This window comes from Eptatretus burgeri, chromosome 16 (assembly GCF_056783735.1).
Source record: "Eptatretus burgeri isolate ZD-2024b chromosome 16, Ebu_testis_v1, whole genome shotgun sequence".
Taxonomy (NCBI): domain Eukaryota; kingdom Metazoa; phylum Chordata; class Myxini; order Myxiniformes; family Myxinidae; genus Eptatretus; species Eptatretus burgeri.
In genome coordinates this window covers 52,481,394-52,507,893 of record NC_140976.1, presented here as the reverse complement: position 1 = coordinate 52,507,893, position 26,500 = coordinate 52,481,394, and the positions used below count along the sequence as shown (strand labels likewise).

The following is a 26,500-nucleotide window of genomic DNA, read 5'->3' as shown; positions in this document are numbered from 1 at the left end:
CTCATTAAAAAAGCCCGAATGTGAGCTAGTCATATACTTACCTATATTATACAGGTGGGTATTAAATTCACAAAAAGGGCAAATAGCATATTTGTTTCTCCTAAATAAATTGGTCAAAGATGAACTCCTTAATAACAAAGATGTTGAGCTTCCCAAGGACGTCGGTGGTGATGAAAATGAAATGATTCCGGTTGATCGATAATTTAATTAATTGAACAACAAATTGTGAATGATTGACCCAGAAAAGATGTGTACGACGCTGAGTAACATTTGTAAAGAGATTGAAGATGTCAAAATGTGCATGAAAGATGGATTTCTAAAATTCACAAGAAATTCCAAAAATATAATCATGAATATGGAGGACACTGACAGAAACGGCTCTCACTGCATTTGTATCTGTAATAATTATTTTCCAAAAGACAATCCTTCTGTGGAATGCACTTGAAAAAAATATGAAACAAATTATTTTGACAGTTCCGGGCTTCCTCCGCCGAATGAAGTGATTATATTAAATTCCTCAATAAAGGTGTTTCCTAGACATTCCAATTACTTAGCTTCAATTCCAAATGACGTGGCCATTTGTGTCTGTCTCGTATTTCATATGAATGGCAACAACAAAAGTTTCTTATCGTTTTTAATCTATTTATAAATAAGTCTGTAAATCTATTATAAAATTTGACTTATGTTGAAAAATAAATTCTCCATTCAGGTATCAAGTGAGTAGGATTTCAACTTATCAAGTTACTTTACCAAGTTTCAGGCTAATCAAGAGATTTATACATTAAACAGAATATAGATTATAAATTGGAAGTCAATAGTGTGCATACATCCACCAGGCTGACCCGTATACGTTTTGTATCCCACTGATGGGCTGGATCTGTATCCAGACCTGAACCAAAATATAATCAGCTTGTTCTTGTCGCCGATCCAACTCATCCACCAAGTTTCGTCTGAATCTGTCCATAACTTTGATATCATGCTATATATAGTTTTTGGCCCTGTCTCTTGATCAATGATGAAGAATCACTCAAGAAACTTCTCGCATCCGGATCTGGATCTTTACCAAAATCAAATAAACTTGTCCTCGTCGCACAACCAACGTGCATCAATTTTGTCCGAATACATCAATAACTTTTTGAGATGTCCTACATACAGGCAGACAGGTGTAAAAAACATTACCTCTGTCCACCTTCAGTGGCGGAGGTAAAAATATATTGTGGAAACTATAATACCATCCAACACCAACAGATGCCTTTGACTCGTTGAGGAAAGAAGATTTGGTGCAGCATTCTACCTTTAAACAAAACTGCTCTGTATTTTAAAAGTATGATGATGGAAGTAGTTATGCCCATTTTTGCAACATTCAATGTCACACTTAAGATTTTCTTTTGCTCACATGGTAAGCAAACAACTGTTCAACACATGCATGACTTGCGGTACAAATGGTCATTTGAAATCGACTTTATGCTTAATACCCACTGGAATCAAATCGGTCTATCTGTTTTTGATGAGGGATATTATCTGTTTGAGGATAATGATATATATATATATATATATATATATATATATATATATATATATATATATATATATATATATATATATATATATATATATATATATATATATATATATATACACACAACTGCTATGAGCAAACATGGAATAAAATAATGTACAAAGAAAAAATATATGATAATGGATTTGCCTTGGATATATTTACTGAAAATGGATAGTACTAACCTCAACATGACATGGAATTTGTTCTTCGGAAGGTGCATAGGGCAGTGTTACGTGTTGTCATTCCCACCCTTCGATTCATGTCTGATGGCAGTATGAGGCGTTCCAAGAAGAGACTATGAGCTTCAAATAAATTATATATATTTTTATGTCCAAGGTTATTGATAAGGTAAAGCTATTCTGAAGAAATACAGACACATTGCAGCATGTTAATGGGAAATTTTCAATTTTGGAGTGATAATACTCCAGAGTTACTAAACCTCCAGATAGAGAATTCATCTGAACATTGAATAATGACAGGGTTTAAAGTTGATGAAATATTAGGCTGTGTTCAGAATTCAAAACAAATTTTGCTGGGTCCATTCAATGAAGAAATGAATTTCCAAAAACGAGGAATTATATGTTTGATATTCTATAGGATGAAAGCATTGAGTTCTCAACGATTAGCTGGGATGATGATGAGGAAGAAGGTGAAAGGGGGGGTTGAGAGGAAAAGGTGACAAAAATATAAAGGATGTTCAGGAAGGTGAAGGAGGTGATATTCCTATCGATTTTGGTTTGTATGAACTTGATGGTGAACTGGTGGTCGAGAAGTAAAAAAAAAATAAAAAGTAGTATTGATAGAATATTAAATGAAGACAAAATCAATTAAAAAAAAATATCGTATTTGGATCTTCGCCAAAATCAAATCAATTTGACCTTGTCACACACCAATGTGTCCACCAAGTTTTGTCGGAATCCGTCTAGAATGTTTTGAGATATCGTGCTCCATATTGTTTTTGGCCCTATCCCTTAATGGTGAAGAATCGCTTAAAAAATTATCATTTCTGGATCCGGATCTTCACCAAAAACAAATCGATTCATCCTTGTCACACACCCAACTTGCCCACCAAGTTTCGTCCAAATCCGTCCATAACCTTTTGAGATATCCTGCTCACAGACATACAGACAAACAGACAGACAGGGGTGAAAACGTAACTTCCGTCCACCTTTGGGTGTGGAGGTAAAGAGTTGAATAAATGGAATCAATACTTTTCAAGGAAAGATATAAAACAAAAAAAATCAAAAGAATCAAATGAGAACAAGTGGTGCCAGGCACAATAAATCCCGCCCATTTAAGGCATAAAGTTATTTTGGGGATCAAATTTAAATTTGTCATATCCTTAACCTGAATGTTGATTATAAGGAATAGAATAAGGAATATTTTAGTCTTAGTTTGAAGTCAATTAAACCATTTTTGACGAAGTTATGAGCGAAAAAGATTTTGACCTTTTCGTGACCTGACCTTGACTTTTGACCTAATTGGACTCAAAGTTAATGGGGTCGTCCGAGGTTCATTACTCACCTATGGATACAATTTGACAGTGTTTGAGCCAGCCGTTTTCCCGTAAAGTTGTATTTTTGTAACCATGTTTTCGTTTTAATGGAAAATTTGTAATTTTGACCGATGGCCATGACCCCCAAAACTTCGGACCCTACCGATCTTCACAAATATGCATTTTCCACTATAGGAATGGGTAGGATTATAAGTGACAAATAGAATAAGGTTCACTATAAGCTTAGTTTGTAGAAAATCAGATCATTTTTGATGAAGTTATGAGCGAAAAACGATTTTGATCTTTTTGTGACCTTTACCTTGACCTTTGATCCAATTGGACCCAAAAGTTAATGGGGTCGTCCAAGGTTCATTGCCCACCTGTGGATTAAATTTGATAGTGTTTGCTGAAGCCGTTTTGCCGTAAAGTTGCTAACAGACAGACAGACAAACAAACCGGACGATTACAATATCCCGCTCCCCCCCCCCCTCCGGGAGGGGGCGGGATAATAATTAGTCTTTTGAAAAGGTCGTGCATTCAGCAAAGAAAGGAATAGATGGAAATACAACTACAATGGTTGATTCCAACCCGAAGTCAACGGATGAAAGCGTGAAGAACTGTTTGAAAGCACCGATTGTGCTAAAGACAATATGAGAAAGTATTGTAAACGAGAGCGAGAATTGCTTTGCAATACATGTCCCCAACCGATGTGATATTTTCTAAATTTAAAAAGGGCATATCTCTGTGAAAAATGGACAAACTGCCCTGAAACTCGAACTTGTTCTGTAACTTATCATAATAAAGCCATGTATCGAGTTTCAGCTGAATATGTTATAGGGGTATTGGAAAAAGGTCTAAAAAAAAAAAACAAGAGATGGGATGGACGGATGGACGGAGAGTCAACCTATAGTCCCCTCCGGCGGAGGGGACTAATAAGGCTTGTAGCATGGTATTGTGTACACTGTGGTTCTAAATGAGGAGAAAGCTTAGAAATTGAACCCAGTTTTAATAAGATAAACAATCTTGTTATATAATGCCCAAGTGTCTTTGCTTTCAGAAAATGTATACTTTGCTATGGGTCCTATGGATATAGTTGCTTACAAAGCATGTTTTTTTTATCCAAACACAGGCTATTTTTTCCATTTTGTAGCTCATTTTTTTAGAAATGGATTACATGTATGATTGTATATGTTGTCCAAAATGGGTGAAAATGCATTTTTTGTTTCATATATATCATTATAGATAAGAATAGAACAATTCCTCAAAACAGTACATTTCTTATGACCTTCTGCATATCTTGGCACCTTCAAATGTGTAAAATCTCAGATTTTGCAAAATTTCCCCCAGTCATAGTGAAGCTTACAGAATCTTATTCCAGAAATTTGAAATGCATCTGATAGAACATCTTAAATAGCAATTTACTTCTGCATAAAGTGATGATTTAAAATGGCAAGTTTCAACATGGATCATTCATTACTACATACCAGTTTTTAGGTTCACTTCCATGATTGGGTCAAAAATGTTAGGAAGTACGTCACAAATTGCATTTACCAAACTGCTACAAAATTACTGGTAGCTATAAGCTTGATTTTATAACCATAGAATAAGTTTACCAAGATGGCCCAATGATATAAAAATCATTACCAAAGGCCAGTTTGTGTTCAGTATACAGAACATAAAAGGTCGTTAGGAAGTACATAACGTTTTAAAGAAATCTGCACTTTTAATCCTAAGATGTTAGTTTGGTTCATCACAGCATGTATTTATATGGTTAAGTTTATGTGCATATATATTTATGACCTGAATGAACACTGATCAATTTGATCAATTTGTTAATTTCATATGACCTTGACCTCTTTGCTCAAGGTCAAATATCAGATAAACCAAATATTCTCCATATATGTGGTTTCCAATTAGTGTATAATACATATCTAAGCCATCAGACCAATTTTAGAACGATATGAGTGGGTCCTTGATACAGATAATTGATAACCAACTTTTACCCTGTCAGAGCAATAGAAAGAGGAAGAATTAAGCTCTGCCCAAATAGATCCTGAATCCCCATGATGTTGGTTAACAAATGATATGCAAAACTTAATCATACAATGACTTTCATTTTTTGCTCCCCGTGTCCTAAATGTGTACATAATACCTTGCTACAAGCCATAAATGCAAATACGTACAGTACATTATTCTTTCCTGTATATATTTTATGATTCTATAGTTTATGGACTATGAAAGGTGTTCATGATTTAACAATTTGTAAATAAAACTTTATCATTGATTAAAAAGTTGTTTTACTTGTAAAATAATAAAACTTGTATGAAACATTTTCAATGTGTTTAACCAAAAAATAATATAGTTGTAAGAACAGGAACTTGTTTGGTATGTGGAAAAATAAAAGTATCAATTAAAACAAAAAATAGAACAGATGGTGATATCAAGGAGTATCTGGGACTGAATTTACAATTGGAATTCCTGGACAATTACTCCTGTCCAAGCATTTTTGTCTGTGCATGAGGAACAAACTTAGATGGGGGATTATACAAAGATAAAAATCTTAAACTCTGGAGCAGACCTAAACATAGGGTTGATTAAATGTGTATGATAAGATATTGATTATGGCAAGAGCATGATGTTGCATGAAAACCATGAGGCTGATAGAGAAATGCTCTATATAATCTTTCCCTGATCCGTGTGGAGGAAGAGGAAAAATGGGGAGATTTGGGGTAGTGGAGGAGGCGGAGGAGGAGGAATGGGAGGGAGATGGATGGGAAGGAGGAGAGAGGGGAGATGGGTGAAAAAGAGAGAGAGAAATGGGGATGGGGAGGCAGAGGGAAGAGAGATGGGGGGGGGAGGATATCTTTTTATCTTTACTGAAAGCATACCAGTAAAAAAATTAAACAAAAACTCCATAGTGCTTCCTCTATACACTATTGCTGGAAGAAAGACTCATAATCACCAGATGCAGAACACGAAGCAAACTCGAGATGTAAACGCTATATAATCGAGGCTTTTAAAAACAATCATCACATCGTTCTGCCATCTGGCAGCATTTTCAACCTTGCGTTTCCTGGACACATAACGTGTTGTTTCTCTGACAATCCATAATTCACAAAAATATTAATAATTACACCTGCAAAGAGTGTTTGGAAGACGAGGGGATAGGATGGGCAGGGGCGGGGGGTGAATAGAGACAGGTGGAGAAAACGTCATATGAATCTGCATCACTGTAATAATCTCGGTGAATCGTTGCTCATTTTGAACTGGAGAAGACATTTTGGTTGCGATTCAGGGCTGGGGATTCTTGTGAACCTTTGAACCTCACCTATATATCACCTAGATATGAGAATTTTTTTTTTTTTAAATTCAGGATGACATGAGCTGCTTCAGCAACACCCTGCGACAGGGTAGCGACTTGTCAATGCTTAATGCTCCGACATGAAAAATATTCACGACTACTCATTGGATGTCTCTTTGCCTTCCTGGCATGAAATAATAATGATAATAGTTTGCTTCTCTGCACTTTTTTTTGTGCTTATACATTTTGCATTGACCGCACACTGGGCTCACTGCATCACAGTTGCAGAGATTGGTAAATAGAAATAAAATTGTCATCCCACAATAATTGGCTTTTAATTGAAGATAGTGTATTCACAATTACAGTTGCTCTTTATGCTTTTGAGGTGGTGTTTCAAAAAAATCAATTGTTCTTGGGATGTTTTGTCCAATATTTTTTTCCTCTCGTGCTGAACAATGGGCTCCTCTTCCCATCCCGAGGGAATCCTGCGCTGTTTGGGATGCATCGCTCCCGTCGACATTACATTCATTTCTGCAGTCTTGACAGGAATGTTAATTTCTTTAAGGTTTCATTTTTTTCATGGTGGGTTAGGCTGAACTCACTGCTGTCCAGGGTTGGTATTTATGTGAACTTGCGAGGGAAAATACACGTAACTGGATTTCACACTGTTCCTTTTCGGTGGTGTTCCATGCTAATGTCCTTTGGAGATTTTTTCTTCACATTCGGCAACCTGAGACCATTGATACATCAAAGCCACCGATAATTATTTATGTTGATGATCCATCCCTTGCGCTTCTTTGTTGAATTTTTTTTATTGTTGTTGCTTGGGTTTTGCTGTTCCTGCAGTCAGGATTTGCTTTTACACAATTTGGTCTTGTATGGAAGCAAAGAAGGGATTTATTCAAGTGTGTTCTTCAGTGCTTTCGAACTCAGCGCTCCCCTCCGCACACCTCGTCCTCCAACTTGCTTATCAAACACACGAGCTGCTGTCTACGTATTGCGTGCCGTCAATTTTCAAACATCAAAACGATTGCATAAGAAAATATTTTTTCCCTGTGGAATTATTTAATTATCCTCCTTTATTGATGTTGTTTTTAATCCCATATTCTACCCCCACTGGCATGTCTGCATTGTCTATTTAAGAATTCAGGCTCCAGCAGAAGTAAATATGATTGCCTTGGAGGTTAATGTTCTGTTCATAAATGTATGTTAATAATGCTTCCAGTGAAACTGAGATAATGGGACATGGACATGCTGAGAATGTTATTATGTGGCCTGTAGCTGCTGGTGGAAGATTTAACTTGTCGGGAGGGGGCAGAGGGATCGGGTGGGGGGGGGGGGTTGTGTATTCCATTCAAACATGTGAGTTGACTGCTGGGAGTCATACTGATGTTGCTCATACGCTGTAGTCAGCACAGTGATCGTATTCTGTACTCGGCTTGCTCACCACCCTGGGATCCATTAAAAAGCATCTGTTCTCTCTCCTTGCACGACATGATATGGCTCTTTGTTGCCTGTGCTTTGGTTAAACCCAAAGCTTGTGTTCCGACACCTAAAACACATCCTGGGATCAGACGGTGCTGTTAATCTACGTAACATGTTCTGACAGCGAAGTGTCTGCACAGAAGAAATATGATTTGAGTTTTTAATTAATATGGGGAGGTGATCACAGCAAGGGGTAGTGGGAAGCCTTTGCAATTTTTTACTGAAATAAGCCTTTGTCTCTGTCCCATGGTGGTCATAGCAAGGGGTAGGCAAACCATTAATTGACTCTTCAGTTCACGGCTGGTATAACGGTTTGTAGCTCGTCTTTGAATGTGTAATCACATCTCATTTCTGTGGACATTATTTGCAAAAAATCCATGTTTTGGAGAGAATTGGTAAAATTGCTCCTGGAAATTGTCTTAAAAAACAAACATATATACAGTGGGGAGATCAAGTATTTGATACACTGCCGATTTTGTAGGTTTTCCCACTTACAAAGCACATAGAGGTCTGTAATTTTTATCATAGGTACACTTCAACTGTGAAAGACGGAATCTAAAACAAAAATCCTGAAAATCACATTGCATGATTTTAAAATAATTAATTTGCATTTTATTGCATGAAATAAGTATTTGATACATCAGAAAAACAGAACTTAATATTTGGTACAGAAACCTTTGTTTGCAATTCCAGAGATCAGACGTTTCCTATAGTTCTTAACCAGGTTTGCACAGACTGCAGCAGGGATTTTGGCCCACTCCTCCATACAGATCTTCTCCAGATGCTTCAGGTTTCAGGGCTGTCGCTGGGCAACACAGACTTTCAGCTTCCTCCAAAGATTTTCTATTGGGTTCAGGTCTGGAGACTGGCTAGGCCACTCCAGGACCTTGAGATGCTTCTTACGGGGCCACTCCTTAGTTGCCCTGGCTGTGTGTTTCGGGTCGTTGTCATGCTGGGAGTCCCAGCCATGCCCCATCTTCAATGCTCTTGTTGAGGGAAGGAGGTTGTTGGCCAAGATCTCACGATACATGGCCCCATCCATCCTCCCCTCAATACGGTGCAGTCGTCCTGTCCCCTTTGCAGAAAAGCATCCCCAAAGAATGATGTTTCCACCTCCATGCTTCACGGTTGGGATGGTGTTCTTTGGGTTGTACTCATCCTTCTTCTTCCTCCAAACATGGCGAGTGGAGTTTAAACAAAAAAGCTCTATTTTGGTCTCATCAGACCACATGACCTTCTCCCATTCCTCCTGTGGATCATCCAGATGGTCATTGGCAAACTTCAGACAGGCGTGGACATGCGCTGGCTTGAGCAGAGGGACCTTGCGTGCGCTGCAGGATTTTAATCCATGACGGCAGAGTGTGTTACTTATGGTTTTCTTTGATACTGTGGTCCCAGGTCTCTTCAGGTCATTGACCAGGTCCTGCCGTGTCGTTCTGGGCTGATCCCTCACCTTTCTCATGATCATTGAGGCTCCACGAGGTGAGATTTTGTATGGAGCCCCAGAGCGAGGGAGATTGACTGTTATCTTGAACTTCTTCCATTTTCTAATAATTGCGCCAACAGTTGTTGCCTTCTCACCAAGCTGCTTGCCTGTTGTCCTGTAGCCCATCCCAGCCTTGTGCAAGTCTACAATTTTGTCCCTGATGTCCTTAGACAGCTCTCTGATCTTGCCCATTGTGGAGAGGTTGGAGTCTGATTGATTGAGTGTGGACAGCTGTCTTTTATGCAGATAACGAGTTCAAACAGGTCCGGTTAATATATGTAATCAGTGGAGAATGGGAGTGCTTCTTGAAGACAAAACTAACAGGTCTGTGAGAGCCAGAATTCTTACTGGTTGGTTGGTGATCAAATATTTATTTCATGCAATAAAATGCAAATTAATTATTTTAAAATCATACAATGGGATTTTCAGGATTTTTGTTTTAGATTCCATCTTTCACAGTTGAAGTGTACCTATGATAAAAATTACAGACCTCTACGTGCTTTGTAAGTGGGAAAACCTGCAAAATCGGCAGTGTATCAAATACTTGTTCTCCCCACTGTGTGTGTGTGTGTGTGTGTGTGTGTGTGTGTGTGTGTGTGTGTGTGTGTGTGTATGTATATATATATATATATATATATATATATATATTTTATAAAAGGAGCTGTGTCTGTCTGTCTGTTTGTCATGTTATAACTTGAGAACGGATTAATGAATTTCAATAAATCCAATGACGGTGGATTCAGGGAACTCCTGGGAAAGTTTGTGATGAATATATATTTTTAATTTTTTTCTGGGTACATGGGCACACTATATTTATATTGATTTAACTTTTCGGGAGGTACAGTCCCAACCAACTGTACCTTGTGATGGCAAAACTGCAAACGCCAACTTGCGACGCTGGTTATCCCAGCGTTCCCAGGAATCTTTTTTTCTTCTTGGCTTATTGATTAGCCATCACAACAAAGATTGGTATTTCCGTCAGTGAAGCGACGGGTCTTTTATTCTTGTATATATAATATATAAAGCTCTTTCTAACGACTGACTGACTGACTGACTGACTGACTGACTGACTCACTGACTCACTGACTGGTATTAAAGATCGGTACATTCTGGGTAATGTAGAAAGCTGAATTTTTATGTGCTGATGGACATCGAAGCCGATACCCTGGGAAATATCACAGAACCATCGGAAACATTGATAAATGAAAAGATAAATAAATGAAAAAAAAGCAGGTGAGCGACCTGAGACTATGAAGAATCATGGTAATTTTGTGTGCCAACGGACATCGAAGCCGATACACCAGGAAAAATCACAGAATCATTGGAAAGCATTCGTAAATTAAAATATAAATAAATCAAAAAAATAAATGCAGGTGAGTGACCCGAGACAATGGGGAATCACGGTTCGTAATTGCTTACAATGTAAGCTTACCTTTCCCCTCTTTCCTTACTTACTTTTCCCCTCTTATCTTACCTTTCCTTACTTACCTTTCCCCTCTTACCTTTCCTTACCTTTCCCCTCTTATCGGTGGACAGGGAAATGCAATGTGTTTGTGTAGCAGGTTTGAATTTCCTTTGTGACTCTTTTTCTATATCCCCTCTTTTATTATACCCCTTATTATCTCTCTCCCTATCCCTCTTAATCTCTTTCCTTCCATACACCTCTTTACCAACTTTCTTTGGCTGGAAGAGCATGGGGGTTAATTTGTGGAAATCCTTGCCACCTGGGGTAATTTATTAGGTGAGAGCTGATTGCTTATTCCATCCAATTACGGGTGAGCGATGTGTCTGGGTCCTGTTTATATATACATTCATACAAGGTATGTCACCCGATAAACATCGGGTTATTTGCACTTTAGTAAAGCATCGAGAAGATTGTTGACAGCTAAGATGGTCAAAAGTTAGCAAAGCCATAAAAACATTATAAACACAGTGGAAAGGTGGGAAACACACCAACATCAGAGTAGGGGGACAAATTGAGGAAAATAGGAGAGTGGAAGAAAGAAAGAGTGAGAGGAAGGAAGATGAGGACAAAGAGGTGAAAAAAGTTCGATACAAGCTTAAACGAAACGGAGTAGGAAGGGGGCTGGCAGAAGAGGAAGTGAAAATCAAGGATGAAATAACAATGAGACAGAGACAGACACACAGACACAAAATATCGTGGAAAGTAAGTGGTGTTCATGAGGGTAGAAAATATCATGCGTATCGATGGGAGATGACCTGAGAAGGAGGCGAATCGTCACTTTTTTTTTTTTTTGAAGTCCTTGAGGCAAGAATGAGATTTCATAGACTGAGGAAGTTGGGTTCAAACTTGTGAGAAATGAAGAATGAATGAGTAGAGGTGAGCAAAGAGCTTGGATTTTTGGGAGTTTCACTGGAACATCGGGTTATTTGGACATGTGTGCCCTCCAGAGAGGTGGGGTGGGGACAGAAAACGGAAAGGCCAGAGGGTGTATGACCAGAAAGGTGGCAGTGGAATACAGAGGCCACCGACCTGACAGTGATGCGGGATAGACAGGCCCAGAGATTCAGCTTAACGCAGGAGATTCCAATGCTTTTTAGATTCCACGATGAATTGATTTTAGACATGCATGAGATTTCGAAAAATGACCAACTGCTCATGAGATTCCTGTTTATATTTTATATGTATTGTTGTTTTATTTATAAGAAGAAAGTTATGGTAAGTTTATTGTTTTTATTTTTTTCTGAGAGGGTTGCAAAATTTGGGTGGTGGCTTGAGTTTAAATGAAGGTCAAGGTCTCCTTGGTACTTTTGTTTGAAACTTCAACTTCAATGCAATACTCCCAGAGGTTAAAAGTCTTCAATATGAAAGTGATTGAAATGAACACCTTAGCAATTTGGGGGTTTGGTGGTGGGGTGGGGGTAATTTAGGGGAAAACATTACAAAGGCCATCCACTGTGCTTTCAAACTGTTCGTTGTGGTCGATTGTAATTTGTGAAATGCTGTAGAGTCTTTAATTCTCTCTATATTATCATTTATATAAGATTGTGTAAATGTGTTTGGTTATTATTGATCGATGACTGCAGTGTGATGCAGCCGCGTCGTTGTGCATGTATGAAATCTGTCGGTGCTGCCGAAGCAATATCTTGGTGAACAATACATTGGGTGGTTTGCTTTTGCACTTCTCAGTGGGAGTCCGAGCAAGTGTGCAGGCACACAATGACCTACTCGTGACAAAACATACGGTGAGATATTTAGCGTCCATCAGCGAATTGAATGCCAGCAGGTAGGACACTCAGATTATAGCACATCCTTCTGGAGGAGGGCACACTTGATACATCGTCCTGCCTGTGAAGCACCAGAATATTGACTTTCTTTTGGGTTTGGAATCGAATGCAGACGAGACAACCCAAAAGGGGAGTGAAATACCTCTGAGCTACCTGACAGTCCCTATCATATATTATCAGGTAAAATGAGTACAGCGTGCTCAAATTGATCCCACATGTGTGAAATGATTTGCTTTGATAAAAGCCTTTTAAGTTGGGATCTCAGGTTGCTCAAAAGTGCTTTTTACATTCCTTCTTGAGAGCAGTCTCACTGTCAGGAATGAAACGCATACTAGACCGCTCAATGTCAAGCACTCTACACCTGAGTTGGTTTTGGTGTTGGCTTAACGGTTAAGGTGGCTGGCTTGAGATCTTAGGGTCTCGAGTTGGAGCCCTTGTTTGTTCCGTTAAATAACATTAGGTGGGCTGACTCAGCCTATCATCTTTCTGAGGTCGGCAAAATGAGTATAAAATTACTGGAAACAGGGGGCACTGCATCAGCGACACTGCTGTGCTCCCAGAAATGATGCAACCAGCAGCCATAGGCTCCATACGAAATGTTTATGTTACACCTGCGTGTTACTGTGATACCAATCATTAATTATCTCCAAATGTAGTTTTATCTCCAAAGTCCATCTATGTATTACGTGGATAAAATTGCGGAATTTTGAACCACCCCCCACTCCTCCCATCTTCCCATTCTTCTTTCTCGTTTCACCAAATTGTCTCTCCTCCCTTTTCATTTTTATTCAACCTATTTGATGTAATACTGTTGCGGAGCTGGGCGTCAGTTGCGAGCATGACCGCTAGGTGGAGCAGAAGGGTCGACTCGCCCAAACACCTGGAATCTAGATCGTACCTTTCCGAAAACTCCGAGAGTACGGGTCCCTTACAGGACTGTGAATCGTCAATAAATCAACCTCGTGGTACAGGGTTATTTGCCAAACTTCAAAATACCTAGAGGCCCACGTGGTGAACTACCGAGTATTCACACCCTCGACGGAACTCGAACGGGACAAGTCGTTTCCGTGCTGACCCGTGCGTAACCCGAGCAGATGGTTACCGAGGTCCTGTCGGTCCAAATGCACAACTACGGCAACAACGGCCTTCTTTAATTCCCCAACACGCACCGTGTTAAACCAATGAAGAAAACACAGAAACGAGCTGATACATTTAACAGAGGATTTACTTACAATAGGGAGAAGGGAGACAGAGCAGAATTAACCCCAGATATAGTCATGCAATGTACAAAGAGCAAGCACTTAACAATTTCTACTTACAGATGGGCGCACGCGCGCGCACGCACACACACACACACACACACACACACACACACACACACACACACACACATACACACATACACACATACACACATACACACACACACACACACATACACATACATACACACACACACACACACACACACACACATACACACATACACACATACACACATACACACATACACACATACACACACACACACACACATACACACATACACACATACACATACATACACACACACACACACACACACACACATACACACATACACACATACACACATACACACATACACACATACACACATACACACATACACACATACACACATACACACATACACACATACACACATACACACACACACACGAAATGGTGGCCATGGCCTTTATTGAGGCCTCCAGCTCAGAGGGAAAGGCGAGCTGAATACCAGAACCTGCACTCGGACCTGTTCACCTCGAGCGGATACATTGAGTAGGCGGGGTGGCGGGACTCGGACCTGGAGCAGCCCAGGCATCCACACGACCGGGCTCCCGGCGAACGGAGGCTGGCAGGGCGAAGACTGGCAAGAGAAAAACTGGCTTTCAAAAGAAGAACCACCACCCGTGAAAAACGGATCCTGACCTTTTATCCTCCCCCCTCCATCAACCGAACCTCGGTGTCGTGGTCTATGTCTTTCCTCATTGGCTGGTTTTGGCGCGCAGAATCGCTCTTCACCTTCTCCAATGGCCAAAACGAGCGGCAAGTCCGTCGATTGGCCCGGGGGCGTGGTGACGTCACGCGGACCACCTTTCTCACCGTGGCGGGGTCCGATTGGCTGAGTGGCGGCCACCTCATTCGCAGCACGCTGATTGGTCGAGGGCTGCCGCGAGGCTCCTCCTTGAAGTCCGCCCACCACGGGCACCATAGCGTCGGCCAGAGCGAAGTGAAGGTGAGGGTGATGCTGGTGTTGTCGAAGAAGATTTATGGATGTAATTCAAATCCTAACAATCAAAATAACTTTGCATTGCATGTATGTAATTCCCATTAGACACAGGTAGGGGGCCCTAACTAGAAACGCACACTTATCGAAATAACTAAGCTACGGGGACGGCTGTCTGTCTGTGTGTACAAGGCTTCCAGATTCGTAACAATACCAGGACCTCTGATTGTAGTAGCTTGTTAAAAGCCACAAGCCTTCTCTTGTGAAGGATTTTATTTATTATTTTCGGTCCACATAATTGTACATCACTGTAGTGGCTCCATCCTGGATCAGGCAGTGATTGCCCACATCTCACCGTCTGGAACTGACGCTTTCTAAGGAGGCCTGACGGGTCAAGGATCAGCATGCTAAGTCTTAGCCACATTGAGTTTGAGAAAGTTAATATGCATCCCTATTTGAGTTTTGAACAGACAGGATTTCAAAGTTCCAGAAGAGAGTAAGTCATCAGATTCGATGGACAGGTGACATGGGTATCACCTACATAGGAATGAAAGTTTATGTTGAAACAATGTGAGATTATACCTTCAAGTAGATGAAGACGGAGAAGAGTGGACCTGGAACCGATCTCTGGAGAGCTCCGAGGGATGCACGAAGCGGGTGTGATTGACAGCCGATAACGTTTACAGTTGATGTGTACCATCTGTAAGACGAATAATTAAACCATTCTAGAGCAGGTAAGACAAAACAGCTCGGTGAAATAAACAGATAAGACGGCCTGCTTAATGTCTTCTCTGAAAACAAAGCATAAAGTAGATTTCAACTTCAAAAATAGGGAAAAGAAATGTAGGTTGTGGGAAAGGCAATTTTGCCCCTTCAGCTTGTGCAGTATATCCACTGTGACATCACAAATGGGCATCGCACGTTGGTGATGACCACCATCGGGGCCACGTCAAAAGGAAATGCGTTTCAGTGACTATCAGAGTGTTTTATGTCAGCAGACAGGATTCCTCTTTCCGTTTTTCAAGGACACTCTGAACAGCCTTTCGGACTGTAATTGCAAAAGGATTTTCTTTTTCTCACCATTTGGGGCTTTGCTTCGCTGCCTGGAACGTCAGTCAAAGAGCTTTTGAGACTAGGTTAACATACCCCTCCTGGTAAGAGTTGTAACCCTTCAATTACGAATGCCTCAAATGTGCTGTCATGATCTCTAATCATTCCTTTGGAAAGAAATACCAAACATGAAATAGTGTTTTTGTGATGTTGGAAAATATGATTATTAATAAATAAAATTGACAGTCACTGCTCTCTTCTTGCATATAGCAGCTTGGCTGCCAGGTAGGTACCATTTCTTGGAAGCACAGCTGTGCCATTGATGCTGCGCCCCTGTACCAGAACACTGGTACTCATTTTGCTGACCTCAGAAGGATGACAGGCTGAGTCAACCCCACCTGGTGTTAATTCAGCAGCCAACGGGGCTTAAACTCAGCACCCTAAGATCCTAAGGCAGCCAGCCACTAAGCCAACACAAGGCTTGACAAAATCACCAATTGTACATTATTATCTCACCGCCGAACTTAGCACCTAGAGGCCCCAAATTTAGGGTGTGGGTGCTTCAGGATCTGGGCAAGGTTGTAAGACACCATGCGTTGGCCTTGTCTGTTTCGAACCCACCAAAGGCTGCTATAAAGTGTATATTAGGATGCGGGGTCAGGCAGTGCTGCCACTGGCTCACAGGCAAAAGGTAACCACCACAAGGCCAATAACTCCATCACTTTTCAATGTCCAACACGTCCCCAAATCACCACCGAGAATAGCTCACCCAGCCGGGCAGTGCCGTGTAGCACATGCTTGTTGCTAATATTGTGTAAATGTCGGTTTAATCCTACGTGACATCAGTCATGGACGGTGGTTCATAAATGGAAATTATTTTCCTTCTTTTCCATAATTTTCCATTCTAAAGTGGCAGGTGAGAAGGACTGACTGATGGAATTTCTTGTGAGAGTACCACGAGTATTTTTGAGAATAGATATCCACAGGATCTCCTATTTCTAAGATTCTTCTCTTCATGATTGAAGTTGTGGAACTGTTCAACCACTCGGACCCTTTTTGCGTGTCAATCTCGCTTTGTGTCTGTACAAGATGCATTGTTTGCATTTCATTCAATATGCTTGTCTTTATTTTGTTGTTAACAAGATTTTGTTTCTGCTTTAAATGATAGCGACTAATGTTCTGTTGGTGTGCATCTCAACATTTCACCGATTATATCAAATGCTTTGAACACGACCTGTTGGGTTCGCCTGTTTATGCTCTGATCTGAATTTCTTGGTCCAGATGCAGGGAATGCACATTAAAATACCATTAATTTTTTTTATATATACAGGGTCAAGGCTCGTGGAATAGCTAGGACACAGAGCAAATCAGGACACAACACACCAAGGGGAACAGCAGGAGGAAGGGGGAAATGCCAACAGCAGGGCAGAGGGAGAAAGTAGATGGAGATGGACAAAGAAGGGATGCAGGTAACAATGAGAGAGGGGAGAACACAAGAAGTGGACAATATGGATAGATAAGGAAAATTTTGGGAGTGGTGAGGGATGGTTTAACGGGTGTAGAAAAGTTCATGGTATTGGATGGGGGATGACTTGAGATGATGGTGAACAGCAGTCTTGAAGACCTGGAGGGAAGAATGTGATTGAAGAGAGTATGGAAGGTGGTTCCACAGGTGGGGACAAAGAGGAATAAATGAGTGCAGGTGAGCAGTGATTCTGGATTTAAGCAGTTTCACTCGGAGGGGGTTGCTGGTGGACCGCGTGTGGCTTCAGACACCGGAGGGGGTGGGGAGTACAAAGCACGGAGAGGGCAGAGAGTGCAAATCCAGAAATGAGATGGAAGAATACCAAAAGACCACCGACGTGAAGGTGAAGTGATGGCCACATAGACTCAGCTTCATCACAAGAGATTCCAATGGTTTTGAAGGCCTTTGTTTCGATGGCATCAACCCGAGCAAGTTGTGAGACAGGGGAGCCAGCCCAGAGGGGAGAGCAGTAAAGCTGTGGATGAAAGCCTTGTCGGTGGATAGGAACTCAGGTGTGCCAAGGAATGACCTTGCATGATGGAGGATGCCCAGTCGCGGTCTATGTTTGCAGGCCAACTTTGAAATGTTGCTTGCCCAAGAGAGATCATGGCTGAGAGCAAGACCCAAGAGTTTGAGTGACTAAACTTCTTCGAGAGGGTTGTTGAGAAAGTAGATGGAAGGGTTTACAGAATGGTCCTTTCGGAGAGACAGAGTGACTGTGTGGGATTTCTCAGGATTGGAGGACATGTCCAAGTGTTTGACCAGTTTGTGATTTTTGTCAATGTCTGAGGAGAGGGAAGAGGCTGCTGTCCGTCTGTCAGAAGGATGTGGGATGTCACGGCAGAGAGTGGAGTCATCAGCAAAGAGATAGAGGATTTTCCAGGGATTTGAAGAGATCATTGATGAAGGTGAGTAATAACACGGGGCCGAGAACACTGCTTTGGGATGCTCCAGCCTTGACAGGGAGAGGAGAAAAAATGTGTTTGTGCATTGTTGGTAATGTTCTTGTAATTAATGTAATGGAGCACGAATGCTTTTCTGCCTGAATATGATACACAGTTATGACTGTGTATACCTGAATATGACTGCAATAACTCGAGAGTTCATAGAACTTCATACCCCACACAGTGTTCTGGATTATAATCCAATTGAAATGGAATAATGATTTTAAATGTCGTCTAAAAACAAAATTCTGGAAGTTTAGCACCTTCGATGCAAGCTTATATACACCACCTTCTTTGACATGTCCAGGTGAGCTGCTAAATGGAAATGTTTTGAATGTGAAAAAAGGTGATTTGTGTTCTTCAGTGTTCAAGTATATAATTTAATTTAAATAAAGAGACATTTAAGGTCGTAGAGAAAACAAAATCCAGATATTTACCGTTGTAGTTGCAGTGTTTTATACACCACCTTATTTAACACGTTAAATTAGTTCTTCATGCCTGTTGTTTTTGTCTTTTTTGACATCTTTACAAACAGCAAGTTTCCTGTTTGGAATGATTAAAAAAAACTTTTTTTGACTGCCGTGCAGGCAGACAAAATATACCGATGATATTACTCCTCTCTGCGTATGTACGATCAAAGTACTGATAAACTGCAAGTTCGTTTTCCGATTCATGTTGTAAATATAGTGTTAAATTTAAATTAAATTGTTCCTCAATTATAAACTGACGTCGGTAGAGAGAAGGACAGATGGACAGATGGACAGAAGTGAACCAATTGCTTAACTCCGCTTTTCGCTTTGCCTGCACAGGCTAAAAAGAAGAAGATCCTCCATGAGCCTGAGATTGTGACTGTAATAAACAATGAAGGACACATTTCACGTGTATTTGGAATTGACAGCCTGAGGGAATTATGGAGGCTTGTGACACAATGTTGAAAATACTTTTTGCTCTACAAAAAAGAAACGTCAAATAAACTCGTTTTCCAAATCAAGGAAGATGTTCAACTTCTGGTGTATAACTGGAATCCAACCATCATAGTCATGCTATGATTAAGCTATGGCATATGTATGTATGTAAGGTATGTATGTATGTTTGTATGTGTTTGTATGTATCTTTGTATGTATGTTTGTGTGTATATATATATATATATACACAGACCAGACGGCGGTCTCCTTGGGTTAACCTGAGGCGGTCCCTTCGGGTGGGTGCCTGGAATGTCCTATCCCTAAGAGAGGATGATCACCTGTCTCTGTTATCATCTGAGCTCAAGCGTTTGGACATCGGGATTGCAGCTCTCTCTGAGGTTCGGAGACCGGATTGCGGCGAGATAATGGTGGGTGGTTACACCTACTATTGGTCTGGTCGCTCTGATGGTTACCATACCCAAGGAGTTGCTGTAGCTGTGTCCAATAAGCTGACCCCAATGATAATTGAGGTAACACCGGTCAACGAGCGTATTATGAGATTAAGGATTCGTCACTCCTTAGGTGTCATTTCCCTGGTCTCTATTTATGCTCCGACTGAGGCGAGTGATCTTACCGTGAAGGATGCATTCTACGCCACACTCGAGTCTGTGGTTGATCAGTGCCCCAGACGAGATACACTTCTAGTCTTGGGGGATTTCAATGCATCGACTGGAACTGATAGGGATGGTTATGAGGTGTGTGTTGGTCCCCATGGGTCAGGAACTATGAACCAGAATAGCACTAAGTTCCTTGACTTTGCAAGAAGTCATGGACTTAGGGTGGCTGGTTCATGGTTTCAGCGCCCGCAAGCTCATCGCTGGACTTGGTATTCCAACGCTGGCGGTGTGGCAAAGGAGATTGACCATGTCCTCATTGACGGTCGTTGGAGGATGATCCAGAACTGCAGGGTCTACCGGAGTGCTCAGTTCCTCAATACTGACCACAGGCTTGTTGTAGCAACTCTAAAGCTGCACCTTAAATCCTGGAGAATGGTACCATCCCAGCCTAGGCTGGATGTTGCCAAGCTCAGGGATGAGAGAGTAGCTGAGGAGTTTGCGAACAGGCTGAGTGGACACTTGGGGGTCTGGGTGTTTTGGGGGTCCTGAAGAGTTGTGGAGCACGTTCAAGACCACCGTCCTTGATGTTGCCGGTGGATGCCTTGGAGTTCACCGCAGGGCAAAGAAGAATTTTGTCTCTCAAGGGACACTGGATACCATTGACCAGAGTCGCAGGGCCAGGCTGAATGGCAGAGCTGAGCTGTTCAGGGAGCTGAGGCGTAAAACTGTACGTGCACTGAGGGTGGACAGGGAGGCCTATGTGCGAGGAATCTGTGAGGGGTAGAGCGTCAGCTGTAGTCAGTTTATTCTCGTCCCGCTTACAGGGGAATTCGCGCATTACGTTCATCCAAGCCCATCCCTCGGAGCACTGCAGTTCGAGCAGAGAGTGGTAGGCTCTTGACAGAGGAGTCTGAAGTGAAGGCCCGCTGGGCCGGTTACTTTGAGCGGTTGTACCAGGCTGATCCCCCAGCTGTCGAGTTGGACGTCAAGGGTGTTACAATCCCTGTTGCTGACCCTCGAATCAACTGTGGTCCACCATCGCTTGTGGAAACACGGGCTGCGGTGAACCAGTTGAAACGGGGCAAAGCTCCAGGGATCTGTGGCATCCATGCTGAACTTCTCAAGGCTGGTGGAAATGCTGCACTCGCGTCGTTGCATGCAGTTTTGTGCTCTGCCTGGAACACAGGCATCATCCCAACTGACTGGAAGAGGGGCCTTGTTGTCCCTCTCTGGAAAGGGAAGGGTGATCGCCAAGACTGCAACAACTACCGAGGGGTGACGCTGCTCTCAGTGCCGGGCAAGGTCTTTGCTCGGATAATTCTTGATAGGGTTCGCCACCATCTGCTTGAGCACCAGCGTCCAGAGCAGTCAGGCTTTACACCAAAGAGGTCAACGATTGACCGTATCCTTGCTCTTCGTGTCCTCACCGAACGCAGACGAGAGTTTCGGCAGGGGCTGCTTGCAGCCTATGTTGATCTCTGTAAAGCGTTCGATTCAGTGAATCGGGATGTCCTCTGGAGGATTCTTGGTCTTCGTGGGGTGCCACCGAAACTGATCGATCTGATGTCTGAACTCTACTCTGGTACTGAGAGTGCTGTGAAGTGTGGTGGTACCGCCTCTGACTTATTTCCAGTTGTTACTGGAGTTCGTCAGGGATGTGTACTTGCCCCCACACTTTTCAGCACTTGTATGGACTGGATTTTTGGGAGGATGTCGGAGAGATCAAGTTGCGGTGCATCGTTTGGCAATGTCAAGATCTCGGACCTTGATTTTGCAGATGATGCAGTCATCTTTGCGGAGACTTTAGACATCCTCTTGGGGGCCCTCGAGGTGCTGAATGAGGAGTTGGAGCCGTTGGGATTACGGATTTCTTGGGTCAAAACAAAGATCCAGGCTTTCGGTGACATCTTGGATGCTGCTGTCCTGTCTGTGTCTGTTTGTGGTGAGGATGTTGAAGTCGTGGATAGATTCACTTACCTTGGCAGTGATATTCATGTCTCCGCAGGTTGTGAGCCGGAGGTCAATAGACGTCTGGGTCGGGCCTGGGGAGTCATGGATTCACTGGATCATGGGGTGTGGCGCTGCCGGTACCTGTGCGGGAGGACGAAAGTCCGAGTCTTCAGGTCCTTGGTACTTCCAGTCTTGCTCTATGGGTGCGAGACTTGGACTTTGACCAAGGATCTGAGACGGAGACTTAATTCCTTTGGTACCAGGTCTCTTCGGAGAATCCTTGGCTATCGCTGGTCGGATTTTGTGTCCAACGAGCGGTTGCTGAGAGAGACTCGGATGAGATTTGTTACCTGCATAGTCCGTGAGCGTCAGCTGCGGCTGTATGGACATGTGGCTCGTTTTCCTGACGCTGATCCTGCTCACCAGATTCTCTCAGCGAGGGAGTCTCATGAGTGGAGGAGGCCAGTGGGCCGACCACGTGCCTCATGGTTGCAGCAGGTTGACCATCATCTCAAGGAGATGGGGATGGGCCTGGCATCTGCCTGGGGGATGGCCAGACGGAGGCCCCTGGAGTACCGGCGGAAAGTGGACGCAGCGACGCGCTGTTCTGGCACATGCTCCCATACCTGACCTGACCTATATATATATATATATATATATATATATATATATATATATATATATATATATATATATATATATATATATGCATGTATGTATTTCGCCAAAAATCCAGGGATTTCATTTTTCAGAAATAAAAATGAGCACATGACTTTTTTTGGGAAACTTAAGCGAGAATACAATTGTAAAGATATATACGTGCACGCAACATAATTTAATTTGAAAATAATTAAATAATGCAACAATATTGCATGCTAATAACAATATTGCCCATAGGGTGGACACTCTGAGAGTTATTAATCATAATAATAATTATTATTACTATTATTATAACTTATTTATATGCAGCCTGTGGCTGCTTGGCTGCATCATTTGCTGGGGTCATGGCTGTGTCACCGATGCAATGCCCCCGATTACCAGCACACTGGTACTCATTTTGCCAATCTCAGAAGGATGACAGGCTGAGTCATCCCTACCTGGTGTTAATTCAACAGCCCAACAAGGGCTTGTACTGCTTGGACTCAAGACCCGAGGATCTTAAGTCACCCACATTAACCATTAAAACGATGGCAACGACATACAATAATTGAATAATAACAATGATAACATAATAATTGAATCATAACAACGACAACACAATATAATTGAATAATAACGAAATCATATAATAATTGAATAAAAACAAAAATAACATGCAATAATTGAATAATATCAATCATAACATAATAATTGAATAATAACGAAAATATAACATTGAATAAAAACAAAAACATGCAATAATTGAATAATAACAACAATAACAATAACTGAATCATAACGATAACACACAATAATTAAATACTAACGAAAACATCAAATAATTGAATAATAACAATGATAAGGTATAATAATTTAATAATAACAACGATAACATAATAAATGGTGATGATGATGTATGAGTTCCCTTGTATGAAACTTCGTTGCCAGAAGAGGCCATTTAGCCCTTCAAAGCCTGTGCTATGGTTACCAACCTCTGGCTGTTTGTCTGTGCTCTATCCCTTAAATGCTGGGTGTCACACAAGGAAGCAGCACATACAATTTTTGAAGTCTTTGCTATGACTCAGCCATGGTTTGACCACCGACCTCCCAGACTCAAAGCAGATGCTTAACCCATCACAACACTGGGTCTATTAAGCATCCGTGAATGTTTTATTTTTCACTGGACATTCTTTAATGTCTATTTTTTTTCTCATAAGTGCAGTGTTAGGACAACATTCCATTTGGTGTCTTTTTGTTTGTTTGTTTGTTTTGCCTCATCTAGCAGGAGCAGTCGATGGCTCTCTGGCCTGCATGGTGAGTTTGTGTTTTAATTCTGCTGACGTCTCCGTTGCCGGAGTGCATTTTTATTATTATTTTTTTTTCGTGAGATGCAATGACTTGCGATGCGGAATACTTAATGCTTTAGTCATTGAAAATTGCTCCTGCGCTGTGCAAATGGATCCACTCCAGACAAAAAGATATGAGCGTTTTTGGCCTATTTATTTTACAGCACTTGTGTTTTCTTGATTCTAATGCAGTTTGCTGTATTTGAGGCTGACTGTTCAAATTCTAAAAGCTATTAAATTGGAATGCAGTCCCATTTGATTTGCTTGGATAATTTTCTTCCCATATGTTGGTGATCTTCGCCGCCTTCATAGGAATTGCACTCACTGCCTATAAGTCGATGATGCATATCAACCATGTCCTTGGGAATGAATAATTTACAAATTATCAATTTGTACGATTGAATAGCTACGCATTATTAACATGAGCTTTTGTTGCTCGGCTGTATAAGGTGGCAAAGGCAAATTAACTAAGTGCCTCAAAATACACTTTAAGGTCCCCAATTGTCTGCCTCCCACCTTGCAATGATTGTAACTTGTCAAAATTGTCGTGTTTATTGGCTCATTCCGAGATGTGCCAGCTGTGTACTTTGTGCTGCATTGCATACTACCGTACTTTAAATACTTTCCACAACAATTGCACTTCAATCAGCGTCTTTCACATCGCTTTTATCTTGTTTATCATAATTATATGGCAACAGGAGAACTCCCTTAGCTATTCCCCTGATGAAAACTATAATTTTGTCTTTGTATTCTTAACAGAGCCGCAAATGGACATTTATTAACCCTTTGAACTATGAGCTCCTTTGACTTTCGTCCCACCCTGGGCTCCCTGGAGAAAAATCCGGCCACTTGGGTATATGGCGGTTTGATTAGCGGTTGGTAAACCAGCCGCTTGGGTAAACTGCGTTAAAATCACTTTGCTGCAAAATATGTCATAGTTTTTAAAGCATGTGTCTGGACTCCAGATTAATGGCCAAAAAGAGTGAAAGAAAACTGACAAGGGTGGGGTAGCAGGGTATAAGTGGACAGGACAATGGGAGACGATCATATTGTGGTTAGAAAAGGTAATTTGCACACATGGGGATGATGGGAGAAATCTGTGCGTTTTTTTTTTTTTTCAAATTAATCTATTTTAAATATTTATTTATTTATTTATTTTGTTGTAATGTCTCTTGTCAGAGTGGCATTGTGATCTTGAACGACCAAAAGCAAGAGTATGATTCGACAATTGAGGAGAGCTGATTACATATCTTAGAGAAAAGGGGGAAAATAAGAGGTGATGAACAGTGAGTTTGGAGGTGAGATGTGGAAAGAAGTCTGCCATATTTGTCTGCCTCTGACTTGCACTGTCAAATGATGAGTGCACTACATCCAGCAGTAGCAGAAGGGATGTGGGAGCAGTTGAAGGCATTTTCTAGACTCGGAATCTAGATTCAGATTTTCTAGTTTTTGGGCTCGACTCGGATGTTGTCTCGGTCAACTAAGGATGATTCAACCAAGCTTGTCTTTGACTGTTTGGTTCAGGTTGGAGCTGTCAGCAAAATGGGATTGGATAAGCTGGGAAAAGATAATCGTTTATTTTTACTAAAAGCACCGCACGACTCAAGACATTGCCTTGGGGGACAATTGCTCTAACAGGGACAGCGTAGGAGAGGATGCTGTTGGCAGCAATATGTACATGGTTGGAGAAAAATTGGGGGCAAAGATGGAAGGGGTGGGGCCCTTGAAAGCCTTTGGAGTTCCAGGTTTTAGACCATGTTTGGAAACATGGGTTATCTCCAAAGGAACCAACCTGACTTCCTGCTTTTGAACTTCAATGGTTCCATCCATAGTTGAACAATTATTTATTTATGCATTAAAACCTGAAGGCAAAATACTTGTCCCCATTTCAACCTTTAAGATTTCCATTCCAGATCTGAAAACAACCCTACATGTTAAATTATTACTATTATTATTATTATTATTATTATTATTATTATTATTATCATTATTATTATTATTATTATTATTATTATTGCTTGGACTGTTTTTCTCACTGTTCTGAAAGTTCTTTCTTTGGGGAATGTTGGTCTGCTTCATGGAAAATATATACTAGGGCATGGGCTGACTTGGTCATATGAGGGAATGTTAAAATATCCTTTTTCCCGAAAAAATATTGAAAGCCAAACCATGACTTCCATTGCAATGGTGTCTGGAATTAACTTGGCCACTGGTGGGAAGAATTTCTGACACCGGCTGTAAACTACACGGAGAAGGACTAGCATCTGTGCCATGTTTCGCTTCATGGTCAGAGGGGAAAGCTCTGATTTCCCTCTCATTTTGTGGTTTCTAATGGCCATAATAGTGTATCTTCGGTTGATCAATGATGAGGAAGCTTCTGGACAAACATTTGAGCCACAAACACTGGAATATCATTTTGAGTTTATTCATTACCTCTGCTACCGAAGGTGGATGGAGGTTATGTTTTCACCCATTTGTCTGTCTGTCTGTCTGTCTGTCTGTCTGTCTGTCTGTGAGCAGGATATCTCAAAATGTTATGGACGGATTCGGACGAAATTTGGTGGACAGGCTGGGTTGTGTGACATGGATGAATTGACTCAATTTTGGGGAATATTCAGAACCTGATCTGGATACTCAAATTTAAAAATGATTCTTCACCACTTAGAGATGAGTCCAAAAATGATATATAGCAC

General features: G+C 41.4%; 1 protein-coding gene across 1 annotated transcript in view; it reads left to right on the top strand.

Moving 5' to 3' along the window:
* LOC147011068 (double C2-like domain-containing protein alpha) overlaps nucleotides 1-26,500 on the top strand; it is a 431,659-nt gene that overhangs the window by 119,043 nt on the left and 286,116 nt on the right. The gene's annotated exons all lie outside the window — the stretch shown is intronic.